At 42.2% G+C, this 12,153-nt stretch overlaps 1 protein-coding gene across 3 annotated transcripts in view; it reads left to right on the forward strand.

Annotated features, from left to right (window-relative positions):
• BAIAP2L1 (BAR/IMD domain containing adaptor protein 2 like 1) overlaps positions 1 to 12,153 on the forward strand; it is an 85,223-nt gene that overhangs the window by 9,436 nt on the left and 63,634 nt on the right. The window lies entirely within an intron of this gene.

Below are 12,153 nucleotides of genomic sequence, written 5' to 3' on the forward strand. Positions count from 1 at the left end.
TCTTTCCTGTAAATTAATTGCTTGCTTTTTATTGCATGACACACCTTTTAAAATTAATAACCAGGCAGGCAAGAACACTTAACCAAATGGTCTAGCGCGCCCTGTAGCCTTCAAAGTGTATGTCTGTCAACAGCTATTTTAAACCCAGTAACTAGTCAGTTACTGTTTCCTTAATACATGCCATCTATCTGTGGTAAAGTTATATATTTCTAAATGATTTTCAAGTTATATTAAAGGTGTTTTGCATTTCTTATTTTCACCATGTCAATCTAGATTGCCTGGGTATTTTTTCATACCTGTCTCCCTCAGACCATGCATTTTCTTTTTTTTTTTTTTTTTAAATATTTTTTTTTTATATGTACCATTTTTAAAGTCTTTATTGAATTTGTTACAATATTGCTTCTGTTTTATGTTTTGGCTTTTTGGCTGTGAGGCATGTGTGATCTTAGCTCCCCCTCCAGGGATCAAACCTGCATCCCCTGCACTGAAAGGCGAAGTCTTAACCACTGGACCCCCAGGGACGTCCCGACCGTGCATTTTCACGGGCTGGAACTCTTACCTCATTCATCTCTGGGTTCTGTACATCCAACATAAGGTTAGGCTCACTGTATGTGTGTAATAAAGAGTGAACAAATGTGTAGTTCTTTCAAAGGCCCAAACGTGAGGACTTTACAGGTTAGTGGAGTGATACATAAGTACGTGTTATCTAATACTTGCCATGATCTATCTCCCTCCCTCTCCCCCCAGCCCCCCCCCCCCTCTGTCTCTGTCTCTCTCTCTCTCTCTCACACACACACACACACACACATGAAAATACCAGGAAAGAAGCAAATTTCCAGATTCTGACTGAAAGTTATGTAAGAGTTGTCCTAGCACTGTGGCTTATAGGAAGGATTATTTCCATTCTTTCAAATAAGAACATGGACCTGTAGGAACCAAGCAAAAATGGATACTAATATTGTCATAGCTGGAATTTCAAGAAGTGATTTTTTACTTCAGTCTCACAGGTACTACTTCCTCTGAAGTTCAAGGTCCAAAAGTTGCTTGAAATCTGGGGTAGGGTCCCCAAATCCTCTTGCTGATGGAGGCCAGTGAGGGCCAGACATTGCTACCATGTCTGATAGCATTGGCAGTTAGTAAGCTAGGATTGCCTACTCTCAGCCTGGAAAGGGTTTTTAGTGCTGCCAGGAAATACATGCAACTATATGGAGTATAGCACCTGCTGGACCTTGGACCCAGTGTAATCATCTATACTTAAAGCTACAAGGGGGGCTTCCCTGGTGGCGCAGTGGTTGAGAGTCTGCCTGCCAGTGCAGGGGACACGGGTTCGAGCCCTGGTCCGGGAGGATCCCGCATGCCGCGGAGCAACTGGGCCCGTGGGCCACAATTACTGAGCCTGCGCGTCTGGAGCCTGTGCTCCGCAACAAGAGAGCCTGCGATAGTGAGAGGCCCGCGCACCATGATGAAGAGTGGCCCCCGTTTGCCACAACTAGAGAAAGCCCTCGCACAGAAATGAAGACCCAACACAGCCAAAAATAAATAAATACATACATACATACATACACACTACAAGGAAGGGCTTCCCTGGTGGCGCAGTGGTTGAGAATCCGCCTGCCAATGCAGGGGACACGGGTTCGAGCCCCGGTTTGGGAAGATCCCACATGCTGCAGAGCAGCCAAGCCCGTGCGCCACAACTACTGAGCCTGCGCTGTAGAGCCCACGAGCCACAACTACTGAGCCCGCGTGCCACAACTACTGAAGCCCACGCACCTAGAGCTCGTGCTCTGCAACAAGAGAAGCCACCTCAATGAGAAGCCCGCGCACCACAGCGAAGAGTAACCCCCGCTCGCCGCAACTAGAGAAAGCCCGTGCGCAGCAACGAAGACCTAATGCAGCCAAAAAAAAAAAAAAAAAAAAAAAAAACTACAAGGAAATATGGTTTCAAATGATCCCCCTCATAGACACATGCGAAACTTTAGTGTTTAAAGTAAAATGAAACTTTCTTTCATTGAAAGTGTTGAATAGGGTTCAGGCCATTTTTTTTCCCCAAGTTATGTTATCAGATGGTCATGAACACCGATTGCTTATATAACATGGTTCTCCCTCCACAATTTTCTTTAAAAATAACAATTGAAAACTAGTACACTAGTTTACTGGGTGGGATAGCTCTGGGACTTCGTTTTCTTGACATGCTTGATAATTTCTTCCAGAACGTTTGAACAGTTACAGACCACACTTCTTTCTCACACCAGTATGTTGGGACCTTTTTTGTTTTGCTTAATTGTGCTTTGGCTTCAGAGCAGTTCTTGCTGCCTAAATGAGTAGGGAAGGTGGAGTTTTGTCACAGAAATCTGTTTCTTTAAACAATGAAATAAAAGGTCCCGGAGATGTAATTGCTTCTAGTAACGGATCTTAAGAGGCAGCAAGACGTACCTTTCTGGTTCTCATCACACTGGTTCTCATCACTTGGTTGGTTCTTAAGGAGCTTGGGATCTACCAGATGCTCTCAGAACTCTCTCAGAATGTTCTAGGAGAGGCTAAGCCCAAAGAGGTGGCCCTATTCTTTCCTGACCACTAGCCCAGTGGCTTCTGGTGCAGAGGTCATGTTGCTGGGGGGGAGCCATGGAACCCTTGGCGCCTCGTGGCTTCATTTCTGGCTTGCCCTTTGCCCTCTGAATGAAGGACCACTTTTGCAGAAATAATTATCTACAAACCAAAGCCTGGTTATGAATAAAGAAAGGAAAGGAAGAAGGAAGGCAAAACAGGGTTTAAGTCATAGTGAAAGTTTCATGGAGGGGAGTTCCCTCTGTGGGCTGAAGATTTCCTATGAAACTGTCCTTCTAGAGGGACACGGTAATGATTTTTTGCCTGGAGAAACATTTGCCAAACTCCTTCCCCAATCATAGCTGGAAAGATAACTGCCAAGCAGGAGATTGGTCTCAAAATAGCTGGGTTATCTTTTTCTACTAATGGATCTGACTGAGCAGCGGAAGTTGCTGCCAACAGCTACATGGGCAGACGTGCTCCGCAGACCAGGAGCATTGTTCTCTCTGGTCCTGGACCAGTATTCACAGAGGACAGTGGATGGCCTGCATCTCAGCACATCTGGATCTTCTGTGGGCAGGCTAGTTAGAAACCACAGCTTTGTGGCATTGCTCGGCATTGAGGCTTTAGAGCCTGAACCCTTAGCAGCCTGGGATGTCGAGAACAGCAGGGTTTTTGTTGTTGCTGGGTGGTTGTTGTTGTTGTTTTTAATAGTTTTATTGAGGTGTAACTTATAAACTATAAAATTATAGTTTTTTCATCTACTCACCAGTTAATGGACATTTGGGTTGTTTCCAGCAACGTATTTTTTTAAGGACTGTGTTATCGCCTAATACTTAAAAAGTAATTTAAATGTCAACTTGGAAAAAACATAGGGTTGGGAAGCAAAGTTCACAAGGAAAGATGTGGCACTTGGAGATTTTGTAAGCCTGTTATAACTTGGTAGGTAGAGGGCAGAATCTTGCAGCTTCTATGAGCCTCTGTTGGAGCTGTTACTTTGAGCTAATGAAGCCGCGAGCAGTGCATTACCTCACTCCAGCAATCCTTGCTGTGGCTAATCAGCCCACCGGCTCATTGTGTCTGTGTGTTCCGATGAGCTGAAGGCGCATGATGCAGCTGATTCGTCCACAAGCACATACATCTCTCATGTAATTTTAAAAGAATTCAAAAACTGCTGCTGCGAGTACACCTTGGGCATTAGATAGTCCAGGTACTGTTCTTGGTGCTGGAGGTGCAGTGGTCCTTGGCCTTAATTTACTTAATTTCCTTAGTTTCTACTAAGGAGGCAGAGTAGACAGGTAATATCCTGTAAGGTAGTGACAAGCCTTTTGATGAAAGGGAAGCAAGAAACAGCTGGAGAGGGGGCTGCCGAGGGCGGGAGGGGGAGGGTGGAGGAAGCTGTCTCTGAGACCCAGGTGGGCGGGTATCCAGGAGAAGAGCCTCCAGGCAGAAGGAGAGCAGGTACAGGATCCCGCAGTGGAGTTGCTTTGGCCTGTTCCGAGCACAGCCCAGAGGCCATTGGCCTGGAGCCCAGAGGCCATTGGCCTGGAGCACAGAGATGGGGGTAGGGAGGGGAGGCCACAGCCCAGACTGGCTTGATTGCAGGCATGATCCATGCTTTTGGTGCCTCTTCTTACCCTGTGGTGAGAAGGACAGAAGTCACTAATGACTTGACCCCATGATAGACTTGAGAGCTGAGGATAAAAACCACCTTTCATTGTTTCTCTTCCCCTGCTTAGATAGTTCCAGTCCTGTGTCCTTTTTTTTAATGCTGACAAGGGAAACGGTTTATGGTACTTAAAAAAAAAAGTACTGTTTTTCACCCATTGGGCAAAAAAAGTATAACACCAAGTGTTGGTGATTGTGGTAAAATAGCGCAGCGGTGGTAAGAGCACAGACTGCAGCAGCCACTTCGGAGAAAGTATACGGCAGTAGCTGACAAAACCGAAAAATCTTCATGTACCCTATGCCCCAGCAGTTGTGTTTCTAGGAGAATTCTCACCCATGTGCACAAGGAGACATCGACAGCTTCTTGCCCCACAGTTGGTGTTAGAAAAAGCCTGGAAGCCGCCTAAATGTCGCTCGGTAGAGGAAGTCCAGAAACCGGCTCACGCTGCTGTGCGGCCTGGAAGGTGTGAAATTGTGGGGCAGCCCGGCAGCCCGGAGTCTACGAGCGGAAGGTCTTTTTCCTCAGGGAACCTCAGTTTCATTCTCAGAGCCTTTCAACCGACGGAAGGAAGCGCACTCAGATTTCTGAGGGTCATCTCTTCACGTCTACTGCTAGTTAACCACATGGACAAAATTCCTACCCGGCCGCACCGAAATTAGTATTCAGTGGACTAGGTACTGTAGCAGACACGTAAAATTAGCCATCACAAAGGGATACCATACAGAAGTTAAATCGGAATAAACCCAGTTAATACATATCAAGGTAGACAGGTCTCAGAAGCATAACACTGAATTTAAAAAAGGATGTAAAAGTAAAATGTATTACATGATACTGTTTGTTTTATTAAATGTACAAAGCAAAATTATTTATCAATGCTGACTAAATATATGTGTGTATAAATATGAGTTAGAAAGTTTTCAGTCTTAATTAGTGGTTCTCTGGGGAGACAAAAAAAGGGATATGAGACTTGGATGGGGGTGGTCAAAACACCTTGTGGTTTTGCAATGTAGTTCTGTAACGTTTTGATTTCTTTTCAGCAAAGGAAATTAATATGACAGTGTTAACCATTATGAATTCTTAGGAGGACTGCAGGTAGTTGGAGAATCTTCTTTTTCTCCCCCACTCCCTCCTTTTTTTAAGGGAAAGAAAAGGAGAAGATGAGAAATATTTGCCCGTGTAGAATTGGTCCATATTGTGATGCTATTGGAAAATTAATTATATTCATCTAAAATCAGGAGTAAGATTCCAAGAAGGCATCCAAAAAGAAAAAGAAAATATTGTAGAGACTCCCATAATTTCTCACCCTAAAATAGCGCTCTCTGTCATAAAAGCGTTTTCATCTCACTTTATTGCACAGTTCTCAAGGAACTTGTCTGGAGGCCTGAGTGGTGAGCGCAAAGGTTAGTGCCCGGGCCTGACTCTGCCTCTCACTGCCTGTGGGACCTTCGGCGAGGTTTTTACATTTAACATCTCAGAGCTTCATGTCTCATCTGTAAAATGGGGAGGATCACCACCGCCTTGTTGGGATCTAATGAGCAAACCCGTGTGAAGTGCTGGGCATAGAGCCTGAAACATAGACTGCAGAGTGTCAAGATGTATCTCAAAAGGAAAAAAGGAATGAAGAGTTTTGAACTGAATAAAGCAGATAATAATTACACCTCCAATTTCCTTTGTACTGCAGACTTCTGGAGGTTTTTGTGTTCACGGTCTCTCTCATCCTGACGTGACGCTTTGAGGCAGGAGAGCCCGGATCGTTTGTTTTCATGTTACAGAAAGGAAGCGGTAGTGCCTGGAGACTTCTGTGTAAATAGGAATGCTCATCCATCTGAAGAGTTGACTAATATTTTCTATCTTCTGTCTTGCAACGTTAATTACTACAGTTGATTCAGTGCACTAAGTGTCAGGTGCCTTGAAGAACACACAATAGGTGCTCCATAAATATTAGTTATTATTTCAGTGAATTTTCTTACCCCTCATGAGGTGGAAATTAGAGGTTTTCCCATATAGAGGAGGAGACTGAGGCTCAGCAAGGAGGGATGTGATTTGCCGGAGGACTCAAGGCCAAAGTGTTTTTTATGCAGTATTCCCCCACCCCTCAGGTTCATTGCTACTAGGGTAGCATGTTACAAATTATAAATGATACAAATTGATACGTAATACAAGTTGCTAGCTGGTAGCCTAGATAGATCATACAGACTGAGGGGGCCAAAACATTGTTCACATTTGACTGACGGGAAGCATTGTTGTGTATTTATATCTTCGAATATGAGTATTTTTGCTCTAACTCAATATTTCAAACAAAAAACATCTTAGTTGTCTAACTTTCCTTTAACTTGGCTTCTGCTCCCCATTCAAGATGGGTATGAAAAACATGGCTCTTCTGACCATCAGTTAGCCCACAGGCATCTGTCTTTTTGCCAAATTTACTCATCAGTAATTTCCCTAAAGGCAGGGGACATAATTACATACTGATGATGCAAGTCTAGGAACAGCAGCTTCCGACAACACATGCAAGAGGAAGCGAGATATTTTACAAATGACTTCTATCTAGAAGTATTCTCAGTTAGCCCTTATGAACAGGTATTCTTGTCACACGAAATTAAAATGTGCCTTGATTAGTTTAAGCATTTGTGACATTGCTAAATTAATTCGTATGAGATTATTTAGAATAAAATATCGAAATTTTCAGAGACATACGGTACCTGAATCAAGTTATAAAAAAAACTCTGTATTAGAGATTCTTAAATCACTTTTAAAGCTTATTCCAGTGTAAATATAACCCACACTTTTCAACTGAGAAAATTAAGCACTGAAATATCAAATAAGTTGTCCTTGGTCTTGTAGAGAACTGGAAAAAGAAATGGAAAGAGAAACTAATTCTTAGGAATTTAAAATCAGCTCAGTTTAACTATCTAGCTAGTCATAATTGTATTTATGTTTCATAGTCTATAGTTTCATACTGGTAAAGGTAATAATTTTTCAGTAATGAAAGAAAAATCTAAATGGTGAGAAAGTTAAAAACCATCGTAAGATTGTATAATTCGTTTTAAAATTATGATCTGTAACGGTACAGGAGGCAGAGGAAATGTATGAGATAAATGGACCAACTAGAAATCTGGTGGAAAGTGCCTGTAGGGTCCGAGTGGCCTCTTCCTCAGCAGGTTTGGAAGTAGCTAAGCACTGATTCTCCAGTGCCGCGGAGCTCTTGTGACAGGACCAACCCTCCTCATTATGAGACACAGCACAGGTACAACAGTGATGTTGCCAGTCATCTTATTTTAGCCTAGATGGTCCGTATTCTTCCCTGCATGAAGATGAAACTCATTCTGGTTCAAACTGGTTTGCCACATTATCCTCCTTGCCAAGCAGTAACTGTTGGGATACATACTAAGCTTTTGTTATAGATGGTACCAAAATAGTGCTTCTTGGCCCGATAATGCCTTTTATAATTTATTTTGTTTTTGTACTTGGAATCTTAAACCTTTTATTCCTAGTGCCAAACTTAAAATGGATTTGTTCATTACTGCTGGTGATTCTCTCTAAATTTGAGGCTCTATAAACAATTCAGGTCTTGACAAGCCTTGACACAGCATGACCTTTGACCCAACTGCTGCCCTCCCTCCAAAATGTAGGACCCATCCAATTCACAAGGACATCCACTGTAAAAATTTTATGGATTGTGGAATGTGACAGCCGCACTGCTTTTTTGTTCCTGGGTTTAAAAATACATGTACTTCAGCTAAAATAACTAGATTAATGGCCAACAGCCAGTGTAGAAATGGATTTTCCACTGTTCAGAGAGGCCAGAATTTCCAGGGGAAACATTTCTGTAGCTAAACCTAAAATAAAGAATTGAAGTGTATGTTGAACTTCCAAGCTTAAAAATTCTTATATTTTCTCTGAAGCTGATTGTCTTAGTTGAACTTTTTTCTTGTTGAATCATTTGGATAGTGGTTTATGCTTGGTATTAACTTTGGAAGTTCTCATTATTTCATTGTTTTTGAAATTTTAAGATAGGAGTTATATGTAAACATTTTAAGATTTATATCAAGAAATCAAATTATACTTTCCCATTATTTGAATACGCTGAACAAAGAATAATCTTAAGAAAAAACACAGATCTTAGCTTCTTTTTATAACTGCTTATCTGCTAGTGGACGGACCTTGCTCTGTATTGATTTCCTTATACATATTACCATCTAGACTCAGCCACGTGAGATTATTTTAAGAACTTTAAATGATGTTTTAAAAATAGTTTTATCTTTTTATTAGAACTTATATTCTTACCATACAGACTTGGTGTTGTAAGATTATTATAAGGATTGTAGATGAGGTATTTGAAAAATAGTTTTATCTTTTTATTAGAAAGCAACCATTTTCTAATGAAGTCATTAGATTTTAAAAATTACTAAAATCTCATACATTGCCGATGAGAATGTAAAATAGTACAGCCAACTCTGGAAAACAGTTTGGCAGTTTCTTACGAAGTTAAACATATACCTACCATGTGACGCAGCAGTTGAACTCCCAGGTGTTTATTCTAGAGATATGAACACTCATGTTCACACAAAAACCTGTACATGAGTGTCCATATCAGGTTTATTTGTAATTGCCAAAAACTGGAAACAACCCAAATGGTCAACAGTTAAATGGATAAACTGTGATACATTCATTCTCTGGACCACTGATAGCAAAGAAAGGGAACAAACTTGATACACCCAGCAACTGGGATGGTTCTTAAGGCATTGTGCTGAGTGAAAAAGTAAATCTCAAAAGGTCACATACTGTGGCCCACTTATATTACATCCTCACAATGACAGAACTATTGTGACTGAGATCAGCAGTTGCCAGGGCTTAGGATTGGTGGGGAGGGTGTGGCTGTAAAGGGGTGGCATCAGGGAGATCTTTGTGCTAATGGAACAGTTCCGTATAATAACTGTGGTGACTGTTATACAAATCTATACGTGTGCTAAAATTTCATAGAACAAGGCACACACCCCGCAGATTAGAGACATGAAAACTGGTAAATCCAAATCCAAAGGTCTATAGTTAATGATGTTGTACCAATGTTGGTTTCCTGGTTTTGATGATGTACTATGGCCATATAAGTTACGATTGGAGGAAGCATACATGGGAACTCTTTGTACAGTTTTTATAACTTCTTGTGACTCTTAAACTATTTCAAAATTAAAAGCTTAAAAACAAAACAAAGAACTTGAGGAAAGATGATAGAAATAGCAGCTGTGGCGACAGGTCCCCGTGATCAGGTACTGAGGCTGACCATCTTGCAGAGGGACTGGTGAGGGGTCAGCATCGGCTCTGGAGCTTCATGGCTACTGGTTGTGAATGAGGCTCAAACAGCTGACTGGCTCCAGGAAAACAAGCTGAGTGGACTTCCAGTTAAGCGTGGCCTATTGACCTCAAGTCTTTTTCTTCTCTTCCTTTTGAGAATACATTAAAATGATGGCAAAGGAACTTAAAGAAAACGCCTGTAAATCCATAGTGTAGAGACCTGAAAAAGGAAATATCAGTTGACAAAAGGTCTAAAGAAATGTGGGTTGTTAGAAATAGACGGAGGTGTGGTAACTGCCTTAAGAGAACCGAAAGAACCTGCAGAGAGGAGTACCAGTGAGAGCTGAGCCCTTCATCCCAGAGAACCCCAAAGGCTGGGGAACAGGCCCCACAGAAGGTAGGGATGGAGGGGACACGCAGGGCTAAGATAGCAGTTACACAGGTGGTTAAACTGCCAGGTCCCCTTTCCTGCCCCAGCCACCACTATTACAGCTGCTCCCGCGGCGTGGCAGCCTTCAGATTCAGTCTCAGGATGTGTTGAACCAGAGGCACTCTTGACTTGGAAACACCAGCTGAGGTACTGGAATTCAGGAAAAATCAGCACAGGAAACCTCTGGGATTCCCAACCCCCTTCCAGACCTGGGAAAGCCGACTACCTGGTGATTGCCCCTTCCCCTGCCCAGTGACAGGAAATTAGAAACTTCTCTGGAGAGACCCAGTGGCCCCTGGTTACCGTCACTTGGCCAGTTTCTTTACGGCTGACCGGCTGTCCAGTCACTGAATGAAGCGTACTGGTCAGTAGCCACCCAGTACGCACGCGCACACGCTTCCAGCCAGCATTTAGGGCTTTACTCCTAAACACAGACTGCCAGTCAAGCATCACCAGACATTTGGGGAAAGCCTCCAGCACAAAAGACAGTTGGATACCAAACAATGAGAAGAAATAACCAGACAATATGGGGAGCTGGCAGAAAATATCCCCAAAATCACAGTTTATTCAGATAAGAGATGATACTGCATCCATAAAACAACAGGATGCTTTTAAAAAGGAATAACCAAAAATACCTGAAAGAGCCCAAATTAAAAATATGATATCAAAAGTTTGAAAAACATAAGAGGAGTTAGAATGTACAGTTGAGGATATCTGTCAGAGATAGAACAAAAAGTGGAAAATCAGAGAAAAAGGGTAAGATGATTAAAGAATAAATCCAGGTCATATAAAATCCTCCTCAGAGTTCCAGAGAATGACGAGGCAAGAATCAAAACAGGAACCCTTTTCAAACCTGAAGGACATAATTTTCTCTATGGGTAGGGTCTGTTGAGTGCCCAGTAAAATAAATGAAAAAAGTACCCACACTGAGACAGACCATTGGGTAGTTTCAGAGCACAGGGATAAAGAGAAGGGTTCCAGAAATAAGCCCCCTCCCACCACCTGCCCCCCACCAGAAAAAAAAAGTCATATACAAATGACAGCCGACTTCTCAATAGCAAAACTAGATATTGAAGACTGGAGCAATATCTTTAAAATCCTAAGGGAAAATCACTTTCAACCTGTAATACACAGCCCAGCGAAATACCAGTTAAATGTCAAAGTAAAGATAATTTCAGACACGTGGGGACTCAAATTTACCTCCTGCGTCATTTCTTAAGTCACTCTTGGAGAATGATCTCCAGCAGATAGCAATAAAATGAAGAAGGAGGAAGATGTGGAATCCAGCTAATGAGACTGTCACACAGGGGACCAGAAAGGGACATGCAAGGGCAACAGTGTGGCAGGAACGGTCAGGCCAGACTGAGTAAGAGGACGGAGAGTCCTTGGAGGAAGTTCTGGGGAAAAAAATGGAATGGAAGATTAGCTGACAGCTTTGTACATTTGAAAAACAGTGATAGGCTCCTATGAGATCCGATGGAGCGTGTGGAAACATTTAAGGTAGATACATAGAAAAATCTAAGGCGGGGGTGGGAATGAGACAATTCTTAATCCCAGGAGAAACAAAAAGAGTATATCAAGAAAGGAAGCATAATTCTTGTACATTCCTTGCATTGTAGTGACCAGTATTTACAGAGTCATAATAAACCTTGACTGTTGATTTCCCAGGAAACTGTTATTTAATTATATCAGAAAGACTGGGAAAGGGAAAGTAGGGTTGTCTACCGTAGCAGAAAGCCAGCAGTTACTGTCCAAAATTGAGAAGTCAAGAATATTCATCAAAACTGTGGCAGCAAATACAAAAGAGCACTTGCAAGCAAGCTGTTACATGGGTGTAAGGCCAGGGGTGGGGAAGGGTTGGGGCAGGGGTTCTTTTTCACGATAAGCCTTTATACTGTCTAATAAAGTTATTATAGTCTTTCTCTACTAACTCGTAATGGAGAACCTTTTTATCCCGAAGAATAATGTGTCAAGTATCTGCCCCTTTGGATGTTGTGTGGTTTTTTTATTCTTTTTGTTGCTTGGTCCTCTACAAACAAGGTACACATTTTGGGAGGGGGGTAAAGGGATTTGGCTGGTCTATCTGGAATGATTCATATTGTGAAGCTTATGATTTGTAGGTGGGACAGATATACTGTCACCATGTGTTCTGGGTCAAGAAGCCAGAGACCCATAGGAATGATTTCTTGTCTGTACTTCAGATTTAGGGTAGCATTTT

The sequence above is a fragment of the Balaenoptera borealis genome (assembly GCF_965194805.1).
Source record: "Balaenoptera borealis genome assembly, chromosome: 16".
Lineage (NCBI taxonomy): Eukaryota > Metazoa > Chordata > Mammalia > Artiodactyla > Balaenopteridae > Balaenoptera > Balaenoptera borealis.